The 23,334-nt window shown below is 36.2% G+C and overlaps 1 protein-coding gene and 1 pseudogene across 2 annotated transcripts in view; both read left to right on the top strand.

Annotated features, from left to right (window-relative positions):
* Naaladl2 (N-acetylated alpha-linked acidic dipeptidase like 2) overlaps nucleotides 1-23,334 on the top strand; it is a 1,327,651-nt gene that overhangs the window by 232,208 nt on the left and 1,072,109 nt on the right. The window lies entirely within an intron of this gene.
* LOC110542330 (small ribosomal subunit protein eS12-like) lies at nucleotides 5,072-5,403 on the top strand (annotated as a pseudogene).

The following is a 23,334-nucleotide window of genomic DNA, read 5'->3' as shown; positions in this document are numbered from 1 at the left end:
AAATATAAAGGATTGGTAATTAGAATTTGAGGAAAGACATGACAGAATGCTCATGTGCAGGGCCAACAAGGTGGCTCAGGGAGCTAGGGCACATGCTGGGAAGCCTGATGACGCCTGAATCCAATTCCGTTGTCACACATGCACCACGGCATACTTGCATTAACAAGCAGAAGCATATGCATGGAAAAGAATAATAATAAAATGAATTTTAAAAAATAAGGAATAACTCAAGTGGAAAACTAATTTTTGAGTTTGAATTCTCAATAATATTATGTTTTTTCACATAAGAGTGATTTCATGTTTTTAATGAAGCACATTCTTTTAATAGGATATTGGCATAGATGGGAAGAACAATTTTCATACTGACTTCCCATTATAATTTAATTAGTTGTATTTTCTAAACAACAGTATTTCACACTACAAGATCATGCTTGTACAAAACCTATAAAATAGAAAATCTACTTCTTCATTATTTACATATAACCTAATATGCCACAATATTTGAAACACTTTGCTCATTGTATTAGGAAAAATGAACTGCAAAAATAAATGATGCATTGATTAAAATAAAAATACAAATTTACTCTTCTCACATAATTCATGCCAAGTTGACTCTAAATTTTATTGCAGTCAAAGAGTAATGGGTATCTGCTTACTTCCTTAAAATTCATTGTTTGTTCTTGGATGTTTTTTGTTAGGAAGTCTTTGTATTTTCCTGTTTTTCTTTAAGAGATGTATTTCTTTCCTCTTTAAAGACCTCTATCATCTTTATAAGGAGGATTTAAGGTCCTCCTCTTGTGCTTCAGCTATGTTAGGCTATCCAGTGGTTGTTGTAACAAAAGAGCTATGTTCTGGTGGTGCCATAATGCCCTGGCTCTTTTTGAGTATGTTTCTAAAACTGGCCTTAGATGTCTGGTTGTCTCTAGTGCTGGCTGAACGTCTGTGATGCCAACGGGACACCTAAGGGAGACAAGCACTGCCATGGGCCTGACAGTGAAGCTCAGGAACCATCCTCATGCTCATTTCTGCTAGCTGTGTTCCAACTGCACCTGCATGTTTGAATACAATGTGCTCTGATTGTATAGAGCATAGATAACTTACTGGGACCACTCTTGAAAAAGAGTGACTGTCCCTCCCCCAGTAACCATTAACATCCTGTAGCTATTTAAGTAGGAATGTAGTTTCAAGTGGGAAACAGAGAAAAAGAGGAGAAAGAGAAAGAAGATTTAAGTTGGGAGAAGGATAAAAGAGCAAAACATAAAGGGGGTGAGGGATGTTGTTTGAGAAGATATATGGAAATCTACTAATTTATAAATTTTCTAAAATTACACATATTTTTAAAAATATAATTTATTTGTAATTGTCTTTTATGGGATTTATATTTCTGTCTACAGAAGTCATAGACCATCCAATAAAATAAATAAATAAATAAATAAATAAATAGATAAAAAAATTAAAATTCATTGTTTGAATTTATAAATGTTCTGGTTATTAATCTTTTAAGAACATTTTATATAAGGAATATTATGGTAAAGGTTATGAAGGGAATTTTTGCAATAATATGTTTCTTCTATTTAAAAAGGATTAACACTGTAACACAGCCTCGAAAAAAATCACCAGAGCTCTCTAAAGGCAATATAACTACATTTAATTTTGTGGTATTTTGGCTTGGTACAAAGTAAGGAGATAAAATATAAACCAATGTGGCTAGAGTTTAGCTTATAAGTCATTGTTAATAATATTGGTTTATCCATTAGCACCGTATAAGCTTTCAATGCCTTGATGTGTGGTCATTGTGAAAAAATTTAGTGTTATATTTTAGATAAGAGTTTTAGGTATTGACAAAGTATTTATCTCTTGGAAATTTTCTATAGCCAGCTGCAAAGGGACATGAAAAATGAGAGTTGTTAGGATAAAGAATCTAACTTTAGATTTCTTCCATAATGTACTGCATTGTTAGTCTCACAAACTGATATATTTCCTCTTTAAAAAGCATCCCTTTCATTCAGGGTACATACCATTAATAAAATATTTGCTTACAAATAACCAGTCTAAATTTTAATGTAAAATTACTGACTTAGCTAGTAGGCAGAATTCTACAGTAACCCATTTATAATTTGGAGCCTCTGTCACATACCTTCTCTCAGTTAACTGATCAAAAACATCCCAGAACTGTTGGAAAGGGATTTTGTAGACTTAACTGAGGTCACAAGTCAGTTGACCTTAAGGTTGGGAGATTATCTGCTAGGTGGTAGCCTGGACATAATGAACAGTATCAGTTGAGAAATTCCCTTGGCTGTTTGTGGATGAGGAGTTCAAATCTTTGAGGCACAAAGAAGTTTAGTAAGTGTCAGCATCTCATGAAAGAAATGGTATTTGACCCTAGTTCCTTCGCTACTAGGAAATAACTCAGCCTTCTTTAATTTCAACCTCATTATAGCCACATCTGAAGTCTTTATTGAACTTTGGAAGCACAGTACTGAGATAACGAACATGTGACATTACAGTGCATATTTGTGGGAGGTTGCTATGCAATGGTAGAAATCTAAGCCAGCATAGAATGACCTCAAAATTCCCTGAGATGTATTTTTGGGGCTCTGTTTCCAGGATTTTTTTCCTCGTAAGATCCTGGCTGCATCTGCTTCTAGAAGTGACCTCATAGTCCTGTCACGTGTTCAACAAATTCCTTTGTACTTCCACCCTAATGATTCAGACTGATACAGTCAATGAAATACCTGACAACAGATTAGCAATTCACCTTTAAAAGCTAAATTTTGAAGGGGCCGTTGGAGTAAAATTTTAACAAATTTTAAATAAAAATTCTGGTCCTTCCCTGTTCATTTGGATAATAGCAGATCTTGTAATGGAACCTGGGTTTCTCATTTTAAATCAAATTCCACTTTACATCTCTAAATATAGAATTGTCAGTAATGAAAATGCTCGGTTGTCTAATTTTAAGAAACAGCAAGGACATATCTAAATCTGGCAATTCCCTGTCAAGTTGGGGTTTTTTATTTAATTTTTATTTTTTGTATAGTAATTGTAAACATCCAAAGTGAACTACGTTTTAGATTACAATCATGATTTAGAAAATTGCCTTCCCCAGTGGCAACATTTTTTCCTCCCCAAATTGAAAACAATGTACTTTACTAGGTATCCTTTGCGTCTATATATTTACTTTTTTACTTGCAACTCACAAATCTAGGACCAATAATCTACATTCTCCGTGAGGGTGCTTTATCATACTCTTCAACAGTATGCATGGAATGTTTCAGGATAAACAACACTTCTTAACAATCTCCTAGTCTTACCATTAGATGTATATTCATAATTAACCAGTGTATATGAGTTATTGATTTCAAGTGTGGCCTTAAAATTACTTTGAGAATGTGAATTAATCATCATGGTTTCTTTAGGCCACAGAGGAGGACTTTGCAGTCAGTCCTGAAGATACCTAATAAACTAGTGTCAGATGAAAGGGAAGGAGGTCCTCTCCTATCAGTGGACTTGGAAAGGAGCAAAGAGGAGATGAGGGAGGGAAGGTGGATTGGGAGGGAATGAGAAAGGGGGATACAAAGTTAATAAGATGTAACTAATACTAAAATAATAATAATAATAATTCCAAATACAATAACCAAAGGTTTAACTTGAGCCTATTCTGAATTCATCATATTATGAGAATACAACTGGCCTGCATATCTGTGAGTTCTATATCTGTGGAATAAAAGTATTCAGAAAATATAGTGTCCTTGGATACAGATATACACACATATATATTTGCCATTATTCTATGCTCAACACAGAACAGCAGTGGTTTGAAAAGTTTTATCACATATTACATATGATAAGAAATCTACAGTTAATTTAAAATATAGAAAGGTATATATTTGTAGTAAGTCGATAACAAGCCTCTTTAAATGAGAGACACAAATCTGTGGAATTTAATATTAATATGGATGGACCTCTTGCACTAAATTCAACTTCAACTGAGATTCAATTGTATTTTCAAGTTAGGTCTACCAAAAATGCACCTTATTAATAAATAGATTCATACCTGCTTTTAAACCATCAGAGACAAAGGAGAGAGAAAGAAATAACAGTGGGAGGAAAAGTGGGAGGATAGACAGATAGGTGAAGAGAGGAAGAATTTTGAAGAAGGGGAGAAAGGGAGGAGGAGAGAACAAGAGAGGAAGGGAGAGAGAGAGGGAGATCTTTATAAGTGACATGCTAGGAATGGGCCTTATTAGTCAATTCACTTTATTATGTAAGTATTACTTAAAAATATATACATTTACAAGGTCACCCCATTATGGAGAAGTGATTCGGGAGCAGACAGCAGAGTTCATATCAGAGATTGTCTCATCACCCTTTTCTAGGGAACCCACATGGAGACTGAGCTGTTTATGGGCTACATCGAAGCAGGGGGTCTAGCTTCTCTCTATCCATGGTTTTTGGTTGATGCAGTTTCCCCTAGGTCCAATTTTGTTTGTTTGATTTTATTTTTGGCTTTGTTGGTCTCCTTGTGGGCTGTGGACCTCCTGTCCCTTCTGCTTCCTTCTGTATCCATCTATCTTCCATAAGACTCCCTGGGCTCTGTCCAAGTTTGGCTGTGATTCTCTGCATCTGTTTAGATACCCTGCTGGTTAGAGTCTTTTAGAGGACATCTGTGGTAGGCTCCCATCCTCTCTTTTACCACTTCCAGTGTCTATCCTCTTTGTCCTACTTAATGAGAATTAAGCATCTTCCCTAGGCTCCTTCTTATTGTTTAGCTTCTTTAGGTCTGTAGATTTTAGTTTGTTTATCCTATATTATATGGCTGATATCCACTTGTAAGTGAGTATATACCATGTGGGCTTTCTCCTTCTGGATTACCTCACTCAGGATGATCTTTTCTAATTCCCACCATTTGCCTGAAAATTTCATGATTTCCTTGTTTTTAATAGCTAAGTAGTATTCCATTGAATAAATATTTACAATTTTCCTCTACCACCATTAAATTGTGCAGAGGTAGAGGCTTGGGTAGCTTCAAGATTTGGCCTCACCTGTAATCCACTGTCATGAATAGGATGGCATTGCTGCTGGAGGTGTAATGGATGTCATTACTGCTCTACAAGAGGTGCTGAAAACTGCCCTCATCCAGGATGGCCTAGAAAAGCACCAAGCCCATCTTTGCATGCTTGTGTCCAACTGTAATCCAACCCACATAGATCATGCTGGTGGAGGTGCTCTGTGCTGAGCACCAGATCAAGCTGACTAAGAAACCAGGAGAATGGGTAGGCCTCTCTAAAATTGATTGGGAGGGGAAGCCATAGAGACTGATTGCAATCAGAGTGGCTAAGGACTATTGGCAAAGAATCTCAGACCAAAGATGTCATCGAGGAGTACTTATAATGCAAGAAATGAATAAATAAAATATTTTGACTAAAAAAAAAAAAAAACCCAAAAAAACTAAATAACAACAAATGTCCTTGTTGTGTACTTGAACATCTTTTGGATATATGCCTAGGAGTGGTATAGCTGGATCTATTCATAACAGCCAGAACCTGGAAACAACCCAGATGTCCCTCAATGGAGGAATGGATACACAAATTGTGGTCCATTTACACAATGGAATACTACTCAACAATTAAAAACAAGGAAATCATGAAACTTGCAGGCAAATGGTGGGATCTAGAAAAGATCATCTTGAGTGAGGTACCCCAGGAGCAGAAAGACATACACGGTATATACTCAATTATAAGTGGATACTAGACCTATAAGATAGGATAAACATACTAAAGTCTGTATACCTGAAGAAACTAAACAAGACAGAGGTCCCAGGGTAAGATGGTCAACCCTCACTTAGAATGACAAATGAGATGGACAATGGAAGTAGGAGAAAACAAGTAACAGAACAGGAACCTACTTCAGAGGGCCTCTGAAAGACTCTGCCTAACAGTGTATCAAAACAGATGCTGAGACTCATAACCAAACCTTGGGCAGAGTGCAGGGAATCATATGAAAAAGGGGGAGTTAGTAAGACCTGGAAAGGACAGGAGCTCCACAAGGGCCAACTATATCTGAGCACAGGGTTCCTTTCTGAGACTGATTCTCCAACCAAGGACTATTCATGGAGATAACCTAGATAGAACCCCTGCTCAGACATAGCCCATGGCAGGACTGTCTCTGACATGAACTCAAATGGCTGGCTATTTGACATCCACCACCACCCCAACCCCCGAGTCAGGAGCAGCCTTGCTAGGCCATAGTGGAGGACATTGCAGTCAGTCCTGATGAGACCTAATAAACTAGGGTCAGATGGAAGGGGAAGAAGATCTCCCCTATCAGTGGATTTAGAGAGGGGCAGGAAGGATATGAAGAGGGAGGGTGGGATTTGGAGGGAATGAGGGAGTGGGCTACATCTGGGATACAAAGTAAATAAAATGCAATTAATATAAAAATAAATAAAACAACAAATATTAAAATTGGCCAATCCCAAATGGACAACAGTTCTGTGAGTGTTCCTCAAAGCTTTCCCTGAGGTTGGGCAGTCATGCATTTACAAGAATCTAATTCTCTTAAATACACCGGCACACATTTTAGCAACACATTTCGCTGGAAAGATTAATTAACAATTGTGTTAAACCTGCACACCTGCTACAGAAGACAGATCCATAATAGAATGGTTGCAGAATACGTGTTGGGATCTCCATAAATATTTGGCATGTTTTAATATTCTCAACATAAAAAAAATGAGGCAGAGAATTCAGAATTTGTTTTCATTGAAAATAGCACTGTCGTGCATTCGTTTCTGTAATATGAGAACTGAGAATGACTTTTCTCCCTCCATGATCTGAAAAGTTGAACTGTTTAAAAAAAAAAAAAAAAGATCATCCTTACAAGTGAGCCCTTGCTTCCTGAATACTAACTAATCTGAAGTATTTAAAGACATGAAGATGAAGAAAGGAAAGATACCTAATAGCTGCCTTCTGCCTTGCTGGTGACTCTTTGATTTATTTATTTTTCTCATCTTGCAAGTGCCCAGAGAGACTTTTTAATGAACTGATATTGAAAGAAGTATTTAATTTTGGATAGTTCATATTGGTTTGGAACACCAAAAACTTTTCATTCATCTGCTGAAGTGTGAAAATAGTGCTACTCTCTGCAAGATGGGAGAGAGGAATACCAAAGCAGGCTTTGCTAGGCACCTAACAATATATTATTTCTTAAGGACCTTCTATTTGTAAGAAAAGTTTCTTAATTAGAAGACTGGGAAAAGATTAACTGTTCAGTCTTTCAGTTTAGTTGGCGAAATATGTGCTTTCAGAAAACCATGGATAGGGTGTCTCGGATGCATTTTCCCCACAATTCTAAAACACATTCTCCATAGCGTCCCACCTAAGGAACTATGTTTTCAGTATGGAAAAATGCCCTAAGTAGCTCTGGTGTGTGTGTACGTAGCATGGTGATGTTTCCTTCGTGGTTCTGGTTGTTCTTTGAGCTAGATAAAAACAATCATGTGTGCCTGAGCTCTTCTGGTGTCATGTATAAGGTATGGCCACACATGTTTACTTGAGTCATTCAGAAAGCTAATTTATGTTCTGACTACAGCATTTTGTATAACATAATGCCATTTATTAAAAGCAATTCTATTAAAATGTTGAAATATATTTTAAAATATTCACATATTTTAAGTGTTAACATTTCTACCATGTCTAACGCTGTTGATTCCAATTGACATTAACAAGTCATGGCATGAGACATCTTCCTCTTGAAACATCTTCTATCTCTTTACACTTTCGTGTTGCCTACACTTTGTTTCTAAGTGGCCTTATACAGTTGTTTTCAAGAAATGAAGTTATTACTATTAAGGCTTTAAAAACCAATTTTCTTAGTTTCAAACAAGGTTTGTAATTTTAACCATGTGCTACTGACCATGAGACGTTCTGTTTATTGTTTTGTAAATGATGTATTAGCATCCAAGGTGTTTAAGGGACTAAAGAGGACTAAGCAAGTGTATTTAGTAAGTTTATTTCCTAAGACTGGGCTTAAGGTGCTTCTGAAAGCTATGGCATTTATTTTCTTTGTAATTTAGTCCTCAACATACTTAGGAAAGCATCAAGAAAATCCTGAATTTGAAGATTTTAAGAAATATTACAGTTAGACAATTGAGTGGTGAGCTAATACATGCTGTCGGGGAACCAGACTGAATGAGGCAATGATCTTATTAAAAATAACAAGAAGTAATTTGCTTTATGAAACACAATGCAGTTTTCATTTCATTTTAAACAAAGGATTCCAGATAATCCATTTCTTATGCTTTTATTAAAGTAACCTTTGCAATATAACTTATTGTCGGTCTCTGAAGGCATGTATTGGTTTATTATCTTTAATGAAAAATAGAGTTCAATATATTTGTCTTTTAAAAAAGTGAAGACACGAATGAATCCTATATGCCTTATATATGTTGGTAATATGCAGACACACATGCAGGTTGATATGCTGCATGTACTTATGTATAAGAATGGAGGATATAAAGATGAAGGTCAAGATATACTTATAAGAATCTTCATTTTGTTTTGTTGGTTATTTAAATTTATATAGGTTCTTCTGTTTTGTAAACACAACATTTGCCTTTGGAAGCACTAGCACTATTGTGTCAGAGCCCAAGCACCAGAAACTTGTTGATCGACAATGTTTAATTGGGAAAAAAAATCATTACAAAAACGAGCATTCGTGCTGCAGATGGGGCAGCTGTTGTTCTTTAATTGTGACTAGATTAATAAAATACAGTTTTTACAATTCATTTGAAACTCATCATGGGGAATACATTTTAGTGCCTCTTTGGGTGTCTTCTGGATAATAAATTCTTGCCTTTTGAGTGTAAGTATTTGGCTTCAAATCCCAGATACAAGTTTATTAGAAATTATAATAGTTCTTAGAGACTATAAAATGAAATGAAGTGCATAGAATGTGTGTTCCAGTGCTTGACTTTAAGACGATTTTTACATGACTAATTTCAATATTTTCAACTTAAGCAGAATGTTGTTGAATTTAAATGATTATTAAATATTTAACTAGACAAAGAATATATCATTTTAAGTAAGACTTTTTTAACTTATTGGTATTATTTTTAATAATAAAAAACTATGTCCCTTTTAGTAACATGTTGGACTAATGACTGTAAATCCAGTAACATTTAAGTGAAACATGCTGTACTTTAGACACAAATTATAGAAAATATAACTCTCAGCATTAATAAGGAAACAGCTATGAGAAATGTTGTGTTAAATGGTGTTTAGCAGATGAAAAATATACACTTTTTTTCACAAAGTCATTTGGAATGTGATATTATTTTTATATTTAACACTATTCTAATAAAATTACTTCCTTCTGAAAATAGCACATGGCTGCTTATATTCTATGTTAATGAATAGGTTCCTCCTGAAAATTCAGGTTTATTTATAGTAGTGCAGTGAAGAATACAGAGCAGTGGGAAATAAAAAAAAGCAGGAAAGATTTTGAACTTCATAATTCTGAACAGAGAGTGGCCAACAAGGAGGCTGTAGCTGGTGATTGGCTTTCCCTCCCTCCTCCCAGGAAAGAATCTGAACCTGCACTATTGTAAATACTGAGGAAGACTGTGTAATGATAGCAGAGTATCATTAGGAATACTTTTATTTGTGCGGTGGGTTAGATTTAGAGCAGTCGTGTTTGATTCTATGTTCTATTCTAGGTCTGCGCTATCCAATCTCCTCTTACTGGCCATCCAAGAGTGTCGATCATGGGCCTCAAGTTAAATAAGGCATTGTTTGGTAACTCCCACAAGTTCTGAGCCAACAGTGCCCTGGTACATCTTGCAGTCACAACATATTGTTGGTCAAAGGTTTTGTGTGTGGCTTGGCGTCCAAGTCTCTCTTTCGATAGCCTGCAGTGTACCTACTTTCACACAGCAGAGTCTGCAACATAGGGGTAAAGGCAGAACAGTTCCTGTTCCCATTACTAAGAAACCCACTTAGACACTGTACTGCCATGGGATATATCTGTGCAGGGGTTCTAGGTTATCTCCATGAATGGTCCTTGGTTAGAGAATCAGTCTCAGAAAACACCCCTTGTCCAGACATTTTAGCTTTGTTGCTCTCCTTGTGGCCTGCTCTTTGATCACCTCCGCCTTAATGGGGTGCAACAACCACATGGTGGCTTACAACTATCTGTAACTACAGTTCCAAATAATTCAACACCCTCTTCTGGCCTCCTTGCTCAGGAGTACTACAAGCAATAATACACAGACATATATGCAAACAAACAGCCATGCACATAAAATAAAAGTAAATAAAATCTCAAGAAATAACTTTTAAGTCAATTCTTTAATAATTGAGTTTGGTGGGAACTGGAAAAGATCATCCTAAGTGAGGTATCCTAGAAGCACAAGTACACACAGGGTATATACTCACTCATAAATGGATATTAGATATATAATATAGGATACTAACATACTAAATATGTACATACTAAAATCTGTACACATAAAGAAACTAATCAAGGAAGAGGACTCTGGCTAAGATGGTCAATCCCCATTCAGAAAGTCAAAGAGGATGGACATCAGAAGAGGGAGAAAACAGGGAACAGGACAGGAGCCTGCCACAGAGGGCCTCTTAAAGACTCTACGCTGCAGGGTATCAGAGCAGATGCTGAGACTTACAGCCAACCTTTGGGCAGAGTGCAGGGAATCTTATGAAAAAAGGAGAGGATACTAAGACTTGGAGAGGACAGGAGCTCACTCAAGATGATCTTCTCCAGTTTCCTACTATTTGCCTGCAAATTTCATGATTGCCATGTTTTTAGTGGCTGAGTTGTATTCCATTGTATAAATGTACCACAATTTCTGTATCCATTCCTCCACTGATGGACATCTGGGTTCTTTCCAGCTTTGAGTATTACAAATAAAGCTGCTAGTAACATGGTTGAACAAATGTCTTTGTTGGTGCTTGGGCACATTTTGAATATATGCCTAGCAGTGGGATGGCTGGATCTTAAGGAAACACTATTCCTAATTGTCTGAGAAAGTGCCAGATTGATTTCCAAAGCTGTTGTACAAGTTTACATTCCCACCAGCAGTGGAGGAGGGTTCCCCTTCCTCTACAACTTCTCCAGCATGTGTTGTCACTTGAATTTTTGATCTTAGCCATTCTGATGGGTGTAAGGTGAAATCTCATAGTTTTTTACTATCTAATTTCTCGAGTTCTTTATATATATTAGGTGTTAGACATCTATAGGCTGTGGAGTTGGTAAAAAATCTTTTCACATTCTGTCGCCTGCCTCTTTGTCTAATTGACAGTGTCCTTTGCCTTTCAGAAGCTTTTCAGTTTCATATGGTCTCATTTATTATTTTTTGAGCTTAGTGCCTGAACTACTAGCATTCTATTCATTAATTCATATCCTCAGCCATAATTCAAGGCTGTTCTCAACTCTTCTGTCATTCAGCATATCTGTTTTTATGTAGAGGTCATTGATCTGTTTGAACTTGGTTTTTGTGCAGCATGATAAACGTTGGTCTGTTTGCATTCATCCAGTTAAAACAACACTATTTGTTGAGGATGCTTTCTTTATTCCAGTATGTATTTCTAACTTCTTTTTCAAAAGAGATTGGTTCATAGGTGTGTGCAATTGTATTTGCAGCTTCAGTTCAATTCTACTGATTAATATGTCTGTCTCTATGCCAATAGCATGAGGGTTCTTTTTCTGGAAATATGTAGTTCAATTTCAAATCAGAGATGGTAGTACCTCTTACAATTCTTTTATTTTTCAGGATTGTTCATACTGGTCTTGGGCTTTTTGATTTCTTTATGGAGTTGATAATTGTCTTTTCAATATGTGTAAAAAATTATGGTGGAATTTTGTTAAGGATTGCAAACCATCTATAGATAGTTTGGTAGGATGGCCATTTTTACTATGTCAGTCTTACTGATGATAAAGATGGCAGGTCTTTTCATTTTCTTGTATCTTCTTCAGATACTTTCTTCTAAATTTTGGCATTTTTATAATGAAAGTCTTTCATTTGCTTCGTTAGAGTGATCTTCAAGGTATTTTATATTATTTGTGACTATTTTGAAATATGTTGTTTCTCTGATTTCTTTCTCATTCCATTTGTCATTTGTATACAGGAGGGCTTTTTATGTTCTGAATCAAGCTTGTATCTAGCCACTTAGCAGCAAGTGTTTGTCAGCTATACGAGTTCCCTGCTAGAATTTTGGTGGTCACTTATGCATACTATAATATCTTTTGCAAATATCAATACTTTTTGAATTCTTCCTTTCTAATTTTATTCTTCTTCAGCTGTCTTATTGTTCTAGGTAAAACTTCAAGTACTATATTGAATAGATTTGGAGAGGTCAGACAATCTGATTTTAGTGGAGTTGCTCCTAGTTCCTCTCCATTTAATTTGATATAGGCTGTATGCTTGCTGAGAATTGCCTTTATTTTGTTTAGGTATTTCCCCTTTATCCCTAATCATCCCAGGACTTTTTGTCATGAAGGAAATGTAAAATTTTTTCACAAACGTTTTTGGAGTCTAATGAAATGATCAGTTTTTTCTTTGTATGGTGGATTATATTTTGTGAATTTTTTATTGAACCATCCGTGCATCTATGTAATGAAGCCTACTTGTTCATGGTGGATGATCTTTTTGATGTGTTGGATTTGGGTTGCAAGTATTTTGTTGATTATTTTTGTATCTATGTACATAATGGAAATTAGTCTGTAATTCTGTTTTTTCTTTTTCAAGTCTTTATATAGTTTAGGTATTAAATAACTAAGCCTCACAAAATGAATTGGGCAATGTTTCTTCTGCTTCTGTATCATGGAATAATTTGAGAGGTATTGGCATTAACTCTTCTTTGAAAGTTTAGTAGAATTCTGCATTAAAACCATCTGGCCTTGAGCTTTTTTATTGGGAGATTTTAATGAGGTGTCTCTATTTTTAAAGAGGTTATAGGTCTATTTAAATTATCTGATCTTAGATGAATGGGGAGGAGGTCCCCCCCATCAGTGGACTTGGAAAGGGGCATGGTGGAGATGAGGGAGGGAGGGAGGGAGGGACTGGGAGGGAACGAGGGATCGGGACACGGCTGGGATACAGAGTTAATAAAATGTAACTGATAAAAAAAAATAAAATTAAAAAAAAATTATCTGATCTTTATTTAACTTTGGTAAGTGGTACCTATCGAGAAAATTATCCATTTCTTTTAGATTTTCCAGTTTGATGAACCATTGGTTGTCAAAGTATGTCTTTCTTATTCTCCAGTTTTCCTTGTTTTCTGTTATGTCCCCTTTTTACTTTCGGAGTTTGTTAATTTGGACATTCTTTCGCTATTTTAGTTTGTTTGGATAAGGGTTTGTATATTTTTTGATTTTTCTCAATGAATCAACTCTTTGTTCCACTCATTCTTTTTATTGTTCTCTTTGTTTCTATTTTATTGATTTAAGCCCTGAGTTTGATTATTCCTTTCACTATACTCCCTTTATGTATGCTTGTTTTTGCGGTTGTTGGTTTTTTTGTTGTTGTTGTTGTTCTTGAACTTTCAAGTGTGTATTAAGTTGCTAGTAAGATATCTGTCCACTTTATTTAACGTAAGTAGTTAGTGCTATAAACTTTCTTCTTAGTACTGCTTTCATTGTGTCCCATAGGTTGAGTGTGCTGTATATTAATTTTGATTGAATTCTAGAAAGCCATTAATTTCTTTTCTTATGTCTGTCTTGACCCAGTTTCATTCAGTATGGAGTTGTTCAGTTTCCATGAGTTTGTAGGTTTTCTGTTGTTGAAATCCAGCTTTAATCTTTGGTAGTCTGATAGGCTGCAGGGGTCATTTCAGTTTGTTTTTACATATGTTTAGACTTGCTTTGTGACTGAGTATTTTAAAAGGTTCTATATGATGCCAAGAAGAAGGTATTTTTTGTGTGTGTGAGTTTGGATGAAATATTCTGTAAATATCGTTTAGGACCATTATGGAATATTTTATGTTCTCCATTTGCTGTGATTGAAATTTTTGACGAGTATGGTAGTCTGCGTTAGCATCTGTAGCCTTGTACAGTCTGTAGCACATCTGCCTGGGCTTTTAGAGTTTTCAACGAGGAGTAATGTATAAATCCACTATGTATTCCTTTATATGTTACTTGGTTTTTTCCACTTGCAGCTTTTAATATTCTTTTTTGTTTCACATGTTCATTGTTTTGATTATTATGTAGCAAGAAAATTTCCTTTTCTGGTCTACCCAATGTGGTATTCTTTATACTTCTTGTATTTTTATGAACATCTCCTTCTTTAGGTTAGGAAAGTTTTCATCTATTATTTTTTAGAAAATATTTTCTGGGATTTGAGTTGGTATTCTTCTCCTTCCTCTATTCCTATTATTCTTAAGTTTTTTGTTTTTTTTTTTCATAATGTTCCAGATTTCCTGGATATTTTGTGTCAGGAATATTTAAATTCCATATTTTCTTTGAACGATACATCCATTTCCACTATTACATCTCCAATATCTGAGATTCTCTCTTTCTTTTGTATTCTGTTGGTGATTCTTGCCTTTGCAGTTCCTGCAGTTCTTTTTTTTTTTTTTTTTTTTTTTGGCAATACAATAGCTGATTTTATTCAGAGCATCAGACAATTTATACTCTGAGAGTTAAGAAAAATACAAGTACAGTGAACAATGATTTTCCATAGAGGCATATAAACAACTAAAATTTCCATTTTCAGAATTTCCTCAGTTTGTGTGTATTCTTTTTAATTTTCAGATCTTGAACAGTTTTATTAATTTTCTCAAGTGTTTGTCTTTTTCTTGGTTTTCTTTAAAGTATTCATTTCCTCTGATTGTTTGTTTGTGTTTTCCTAGATTTCTTTAAGGAACTTACTCACTTCCTCTTTAAGGATCTCTTTGCTCATCATTTAGTTGGCTTTAAGGTTGCTCTCTTGTGCTTAATCTGTGTTTGAACTGTCAGTGTCTACTGATCTAGGATAACTGTGCTCTAGTGGAGACATATTTCTTTGGTTGTTGTTGACTGTGTTCTTACACTGGCATCTGAGCATTTGGATTTGGGGTGATCGTATGTGTATGTGCGAAAGAAAGATTGTCTTTCTTGGGTTGGTGTTCTGTTCCTTGTTTTCTATTTCCTCTCTAGATTTTTGAACGTGTCTTGACAGTTTGTTGCCTGTTTTACTAGCCTACTGGGTTGATGTGCTCATGGAGAGTTCCTGTTGGTATTTGATGCAGGGGTGCAGGGAGGAGTTGAGGAGGGGAGGTCAGGAGGTGGTGGCCTGTGGGATCCACAGTAGTCATGGACACAGGGGAAGTGAAGCTGTAGCTATTGTTTTGTTGCAGCTCTAGGGACAACTCTGATAACTAGTCTGGGGCAACAGAGAGTAAAGATGGTCAATGGGCAGCTTATCTGGTATTCTGGCAGGCATGCCCAGCAGTTGTGCAAGGGAGTTTGCCTGAGGGGGGTGACTGAGGCTGTGGAGGATGGTCTGTGGAATACACAGTAGGCCTGGCCAGGGGGAAGGGATGCTGCAGCTGGTGTTCTGTTGAATCTCTAGGGACTTCCATGGGAATTTGGTCTAGGGGAACAGAGATAGTGGAGAAGGTCCCTGGGCAGCATTCCTGGTTTTTTGGTGGCATTGGCCTGTAATTGAGCAGAGGGGGCATGCCCAAGTAGGTGGCCAAGGGACAGCTTATGACTGGAGTAAGAGGGCCAAGAAAAGATAGCCATCATTTTCTCCTAATGACATCCTTCCTGTGTGTGTGTATGTGTGTGTGTTTTAATTTGCCCTGAAACTTTCTTCAGTTACATCCCTCAGAAAGACAAAGCTGTTATCCTTCCACCATCCCAGAAAAGACATAGTCCTCCATACACGAGTGTTTTTATTGTTCCCAAAGGCAAGCTCATCTGGTTTGGTTTCAGGACTCCTTAACATTTCATTAGACACAAGGAATAGTGCAAAGCCCACTGTAACATTTCATACTCTTTATTCCAAGGAGATCAAAAAATTTCTAAAATTTTCTTAACTATTCTGGACTTTGATTAAAGGATAAAAATATCATTTTATTTTTTGATAAAGGTCTTTTAAAAACCTCAGATTAATAAATGTTATTGATAGTATCTATCGCTACATACAAATATAATACAAATAAATTTATCTACAATTACTTTTACTTCTGCCTTTAATTTTAAAAGACATGTGAGTAGCTTGCTTTGAAGACAAAAGAAAAATTAATGCATATCGCATGAATTTATTGATTAAAGAAAAAACCTCATGTCATCCATGATATCATAAATGTAAGTTTGACCGTATTAAATGGATATAGCTATCTTTAAATCTCAATAATTCATATATGTATTCATTATAAATTTAGTGCCTTTCTGAAAAGTTTTCTCCCAAAATGGAAAGAATATTCCATATAATAGCCAAAGAAAAGGTTTTCTACTGAAGAGGAAAAAAATGTGTATGTGTGTGTGTGTGTGTGTGTGTGTGTGTGTGTGTGTACGTACAGAAGGTAGCGAAACTTATTGTCTCTAAATGTCTCCTGAGTTGTCTGCAATTGACTAAGAGTGGTTAGATGATAATTATGTTTAATGGTTACCTCCTTATAATTACATGTCCTTGATTAAGTTAATTCATCTTTCTGAACCTTTTTCCTGTTGTCTGAAGTGTGATCATAATAAAAATTTCATGGGACAATGATAATAACATTTGGGTTTTAGTTGTACTTATGTCAATTGCATAATGTCAGATTGGCTTCTATTTAACAAGATTTTGAGTTGTTGTTCACAAATCAGAAAATAGGTAAAGGATGAGGAAAACTAATTAGCTTGTGTTATTGATTATAATAAACTATTCATTCAGAGAAATATTTGTTGGCATATATGCCTATTATTTAAATATTTAATCACATGGTAAAATCTATGTTTGTTTATAAGTTTGGGAATGATAGAATATGTTCCGTTAAACTAATCATAATCAAATACAGAAATGAGCTTTTCTTTAAGATGATTTATTTTCAAGATGGTGGCTTTTTCTCTGTGCCCCAATTTCTAAGACTAGAGTCATGCCTTTTGACCCTAATATGAAGAGGTAGACATTACTTATAAGACAGAAATAAGTAAAACTTACTAAAATAAGTGGTGTGGCACTAACATAACAGGCATTTAATTGAGCATGATTTGAAATTCACTTCACTGTGGCTGAGTTCCTCCTATATTTTGGATATTAGCCCACTGTTGGATGAAGGGTTGGTAAAGATATTTTTTTTCCACTGTGTAGGCTGTCATTTTGTCTGTTGCAGTGTCCTTCACTTTACAGAAGCTTTCAGTTTCGTGAGGTCCCATTTATTGATTGTTGATCTTAGAATCTGAGCTGTTCGTGTTCTGTTCAGTAAGTTGTCTCCTGTGCCAATGAGGTCAAGGCTCTTCTCCATTTTTTCTTTTTACAGATTTAATGTGTCTTTTTTTATGTTGAGGTCTTTGATCTCCTTAGACTTCAGTGAACGGGTGATAAATATGTATCTATTTTCATTTTTCTACATGTAGGCATCCAGTTAAAACAGCACTATTTTTCAAGATGCTGTCTTTCCATTGTATTTTATTTTAATTTTTTCTTTGTTATTATTACTATTACAATTTATTCACTCTGTATCATGGCTGTATCCCCATCCCTTATCTACTTCCTGTCCTTCCCTTCCTCCTTCTTCCCCCATTATGTCCTTCCCCTAGTCCATTGATAGGGGATGTCCTCCCCTACTATCTGACCCTAGCCAATTAGTTCTCATTGTGATTGTCTGCATCACCATGGGTTGTTGAGCAAAGAGCAAGCAACCAAGTTAAACAAACAGGACCCTAGAGAAAAGGCTTAATCCTCATTCAGAAGGGCAAACAGGACAGACATCTGGAAGTAGGAGAGAGAAGGAGGACCTCCTCTATTAGTGGACTAGGAGAAGGATCATAGGAAAGAATAGGGAAAGAGAATGGGACAAGGAGGAGATGAGGGAGGGGCCTACACTGACATGAACTTTGTTGCCTGTTCTTTGTGTAGGTATTTTGACGGGAATTGCATTCTATCTGTAAATTATTTCTCTGTTTAGTTTCTGTTTCTTTGACCTGTCCTTTTGTGAGAGTGGGGTGTTGAAGTCTTTGGGGTGTTGAAGTCTGTGTGGGGATGGCTGTGTGGTTTAAGCTTTATCAATGTTTCTTTTATAAATGTGGGTTCTCTTGTATTTGGGGCATAGATGATCAGAGCTGAGCTGAGATGTCATTATGGTTGAATTTTTCTTTTATGAGTATGAAGTGTTCTTCCTCACCTCTTTTAATTAGATTTGGTTGAAAATCTATTTTATTAGATATTGGAATGGCGACTCCATCTTGCTTCTTGTGTTCATTTGTTTGGAAACCCTCTTTCCAGCCCTTTACATTCAGTAAGGTCTATTTTTGTGTCAGAGGTATGTTTCTTGTATGCAGCAGAAATGTTTATGCATTTATGCATCCATTCTTTTAATCTGTGTCTTTATATTGGAGAATTAAGTTCATTGATGTAGAGAGAAGTCAATGATCAGTAACTGTTAGTTCCCTTATTTTGGTGTTGGTTGCAATACTGTGTTTGTGTGCTTGTATACTTTTGGTTTTGCTATATTTATATTATTTATATGGTTCAGCCATTAATGACTCGTCTTGAAAACCAAAATATAAGAATTATTCTTTTTAAATTAATTAATACAGGAAATTATTATGGCAGCATTTTTTTAACTAGTTGGTTCTCCATTGACTGACACAGAGTGACTACGATTCATTATTAAGCTGTAAGGACTATGGTGGGCAGATTCTGAGATATTCTAATACTAATACCTTTAAAATCCACAAACTCATGACTTCCAGACAGCTTCTGCTCCATCAGTCTGTCCATACAACCAAGTGCTCATCACCATTTGCCTTATGACAACTCATCTCTCTGCCTTCCACTCTTTCCTACTATCTCTTTCTACTGCCTCTTCTGCTTTCCCTTCCTCTCTCAACCCATAGCCTGGACACCCAGAACTACACCTCTTTCCCTTCTACCCCACTTAGACCTCAACATCTTTATTCAGCCAATCAGGTATAATTGGGGAACATTCCTTCTTGTCACATAGTTTCAGGAGATATTTCACCATACATAACAATGCCCATGGCAGGGCAGTACCCACATCTCAAGGCACTTATATCAACATTTGAAAACACATTTGGGCCTTCTTCCAAAATGTGAAAATCTAAATGGTTCAAATCAAATCAAAATAGTTTTAATTGAAATAGGACATGCCTGAAATCCCAGCACTTAGGGAGGCAGAAGCAGGTAGATTTCTGTGAGTTTGAGGCCAGCTTTGTCCATAAAGCAAGTCCAGGGAATCCAAGACTACACAGAGAAACTATATCCCCTCAAAAGAAGGAAGAAACAAACAAAGAAAGAAAGACAGAAAAAGAAGGAAAGAGAAAATTGCATTACTTTTCCTCTTCTTTTCTTACTCCAAGCACTTATTGTTTCCCACACTTTCAGGTTTATAGCCTCTTTCCTTTATCATCATTGATATACATTTAACCATACACATGTAAAAAGTAATAATATACAATCACACACAATCACTCATATTTATGTGTTTATGCCCAAATATAAAGTTATAACTTGCTGAATCTGTTTTGGTTTTATATGTATGGTTTTAGGGCTGACATCTCTGCATTGGCCAACCAAAGGGGCCTTATTCCTGGGAGAGTCTAATTCTTTTCCCAGAACTCTTTAGTTGTCCACAGTTCTTTACTCAGTGGTACAAAATTTTCTCCGTTTCCACATTGACTTATTGATTTCGTCACTGGTTAGGCCTTGTTTACGTACCTATTTCTCATAAAGGCTGCTTTATGGCAAGCTTCCTTGCTATTCTGGCTCTCAAAAGGTTTTTTTTTTTTTTTTCCCACTGATCACTAATTGAGTAAAATGCCTTATAGCTGAACGTCATGGAGGAATTGCCTCAACAGAGGCTCCTTCCTCTCTGATGGCTCTGGTTTGTGTTAAGTTGCCACAAAACCAGTCAGTACATCTGACTTATTTCATTTTATATAATGATCTTTTTTTTTTTTTCAATGCAGTTTATTCAGGAACCTTGAACAATCCTCGGACCCTGGGGAAAGCCAGCCCATTCTGGATGATACCATCACTGAGCTGGTGGTCCTGGGTTTTATAAGAAATCAGGGTAAACCAGGGGAAGCAAGCCAGAAGCAAGCATCCCTCCAAGGGCTCTGCATCAGCTCATGTCTTCAAGTTCCTGGCTTGTTTGAGTTCCTATCCTGACTTCCTTTGGTGATGAACAGCAATGTGGAAGTGCAAGCTAAATAAACTCCTCTCCACCTTGAAAAAAAAAAAGGTTTTTTTTTTGTTTGTTTTTGTTTTTCTGTCTCTTCTTCCTTGATGCCTCTAAGCTCTAGTTATATAGACTACCCTTTGGTGCTAGCCTTCCCACAATCTGTTGATCTCCTTTGGGTTTAACTTGGTGTCCTGTGAAATCTCCATTTGCTCTAAGAAGGGTGCTTTGATGAGGTGTGCTATGTTCACTTATCAATGGACGTAAGGATATGATTTAGAATGTAAGTGTGGAAGTGTGTTCACCTAGTAAAGTTTGGGATGGTAGACTTCATTCTAAAGTGCATTATTTCACTGGCCCTAGGAGAGAGGCTATTTCTAGTACCAACAATGATTTGCCTGCTTTTGAGGTCAGCTTAATTCTGTTAGACAGCATTGGTTACCTCCATCATGTCAGTACCACTTCTTGAACCTTTTCTAATCTCTTGTTACACTGTTCATAGGTGTTGCTGCTGGGTAATACTGTTTAATTTCTTCCTCCTCTTGGTAGATTGCACAGTATTTTCTTCTACAGTAGATTGCAGGAAAGACAATTTTATTTAGATCCAGTTTAAACTATCCAAGTTATGTGTACAAATTTTTCCAAACCTACTTTTTTTACAAAGAAAAAGTTAATGTTTTTTAATAATTTTTAAATTTTACATATGAGTAATATATTTATATCATTTTGGTCTTTTTATAGTCTTTGTTATCCCCTCAACATTCCCATGTTTCTCTGTCTCATATATATATATATATATATATATATATATATATATATATATATATATATTTGTATACTTATATACAAATCTTCATTCAGCAGTTAATCACCTTTAGCTCTTTATTTAAGGATAGCACCTATGGATTTCTCAACCACACTGTTTATCAGCTAGTGTTGTTCTTGTTCAGTTTGGTTTATGCAACTATACCATTAAGATTTCATGTGTATAACCCCTTAATACATCGGATACACAGTCTTTCAATATGCCCCTTAACTGACTGGTTCTTATAATCTTTTCCACCTTCTTCTGTGATATTCCCTGAATCTTAGGTGTTGAGGCTTATTGTAGGTATAGTAACTGGTGCTGTGCACACCCTGATCAGTTTCTGCTGTGGTAGTTGAATAAGAATGGTCCCCATAAGCTCATACATTTAAATGCTTAGTCATCACCAGGAAGTGGCACTATTTGAAAAGATTTGAAGGATTAGGACATTTGACCTTGCTGAAGGTAGTGTGTCACTAGTGGTGGACTTTGAGATTTCAAAAGCCCATGCCAAGCCCAGAGTTTCTCAGCTTGTAAATCAGGATATAGTTCTCAGCTACTGCTTCAGCACCTGCCTGCATTCCACCATGTTCCTTGCCATGATGACAGTGGCCTAAACCTCTGAAGCTGTATCCAAGCCCCGAATAAATGCTTTCTTCTCTCATAGTTGCCTTGGCCATGGTGTCTCCTCACAGCTACAGAGCATTGACTAAACGATATGAATATGACCAGTTACGACTTTCTGTAATAGGCTCCATTGCAAAGAGTAACTTCTTTAATGAGGTGCAAAGGCTACACTTATCTCTGGGTATAAGAATAATTATTCAGACTGTACTCGTTGAAGACAGTGGCGGTAATAAGTTCTCCCCTAATTTTATGACCTCACTAACTACAGGCAATTGGTCTTGGTTCCAATAACTGGCATGATTATATGAGTGTTGAGTACAATTAGACAGCTATTGGTTACTGCCAGGCTATAATTGACACTATTGTACCATTAGGGTTATCTTTCCATGATGACCATTTTGTGGTTTATTGGTGTAATAGCCAGGTAGGACTATGATCATGTTCCTTCCTTGGAAGTTTTCATATCATTTTCTGGTACGATAGGAGCTCGTCCTCAGAAAGAAGGATGGAATACTATTAAGCTGGAAAAGAAAATAAAATCATGAGAATTTCAGGTAAATAAATGAAAGTAGAAGATGTTATATTGAATGGCTTAACCCAAATCCAGAATACAAGTGGCACATATTTTCTCTCATCTAAGAATTTTAGCGGGGGAACTGTAGAGAGCTGCGGAATGCTATGCCTTAAAGATGGAGCTGGTTTCCGCCTTCCACCTTCCCGATGGTGAGTGCTCTCTGTCACGAACAATTCCACATTTGGCTAAGGCTGAGGATCTGGCTTGCTTCCATGTATGTGGACCTATCTGCATTGCCCATGTGGCACGCCTGGGTTGGCTACCCAGAGGCTATTTAAGCTGTGGGCTGGCTTTCCCCAGGGTCCGAGGATTGTTCAAGGTTCCTGAATAAACTGCATTGAAAAAAAAAAAAGAAAAAGAAAAGAGAGAACACGCCTTCAAGCAATCTACTCAATAATTAAAGCCGAATGAGAAGAATAAGAATTTCATTCATGCATTGAAAAAATAAATAAATAAATAAATAAATAAATAACTAAATAAATAAATAAATAAATGAAGAATTTTAGCTGTAAATCCACAGATGTAAGCATACAACCCTTAGTAACCACAGAAACCAGATAATTAAAAGGAGTCATGGTCTATGTTGGACACACAGGGTATCTTTTCATGCTGTTATACTTTTTATACCCAAGGCAAATACATCATTCATCTCTACCTTAATTCCAGCCCTACATGGTACTTGGACACTGTAAAGAATATGGTACTATTTTGTTGTTGTTGCTGTTTCTTTCTTTCTCTCTCTCTCTCTTTCTTTCTTTCTTTCTTAGCAGTATCTTCTTGGAGTTTCTGTGACATGGCTGACTTCTGTGAATTTTTGTTCATCAAGAGTAATTCTCAGGACTGGTATGAGGCTCTTCTTCCTCCATATCATGCTTTAGTGATTAATCCACATCACACTACATACACTAGGCTTACACATTTTTTGGATGCTTTCCCTTATTACACTGCTATTGTTTTTTATCACATGCTCATTGTTGATGATAAGG

The sequence above is a fragment of the Meriones unguiculatus genome, chromosome 2, assembly GCF_030254825.1.
Source record: "Meriones unguiculatus strain TT.TT164.6M chromosome 2, Bangor_MerUng_6.1, whole genome shotgun sequence".
NCBI lineage: Eukaryota > Metazoa > Chordata > Mammalia > Rodentia > Muridae > Meriones > Meriones unguiculatus.
The sequence above is the reverse complement of the archived record's forward strand: the minus strand, read 5'-3'. Positions and strand labels throughout refer to the sequence as shown.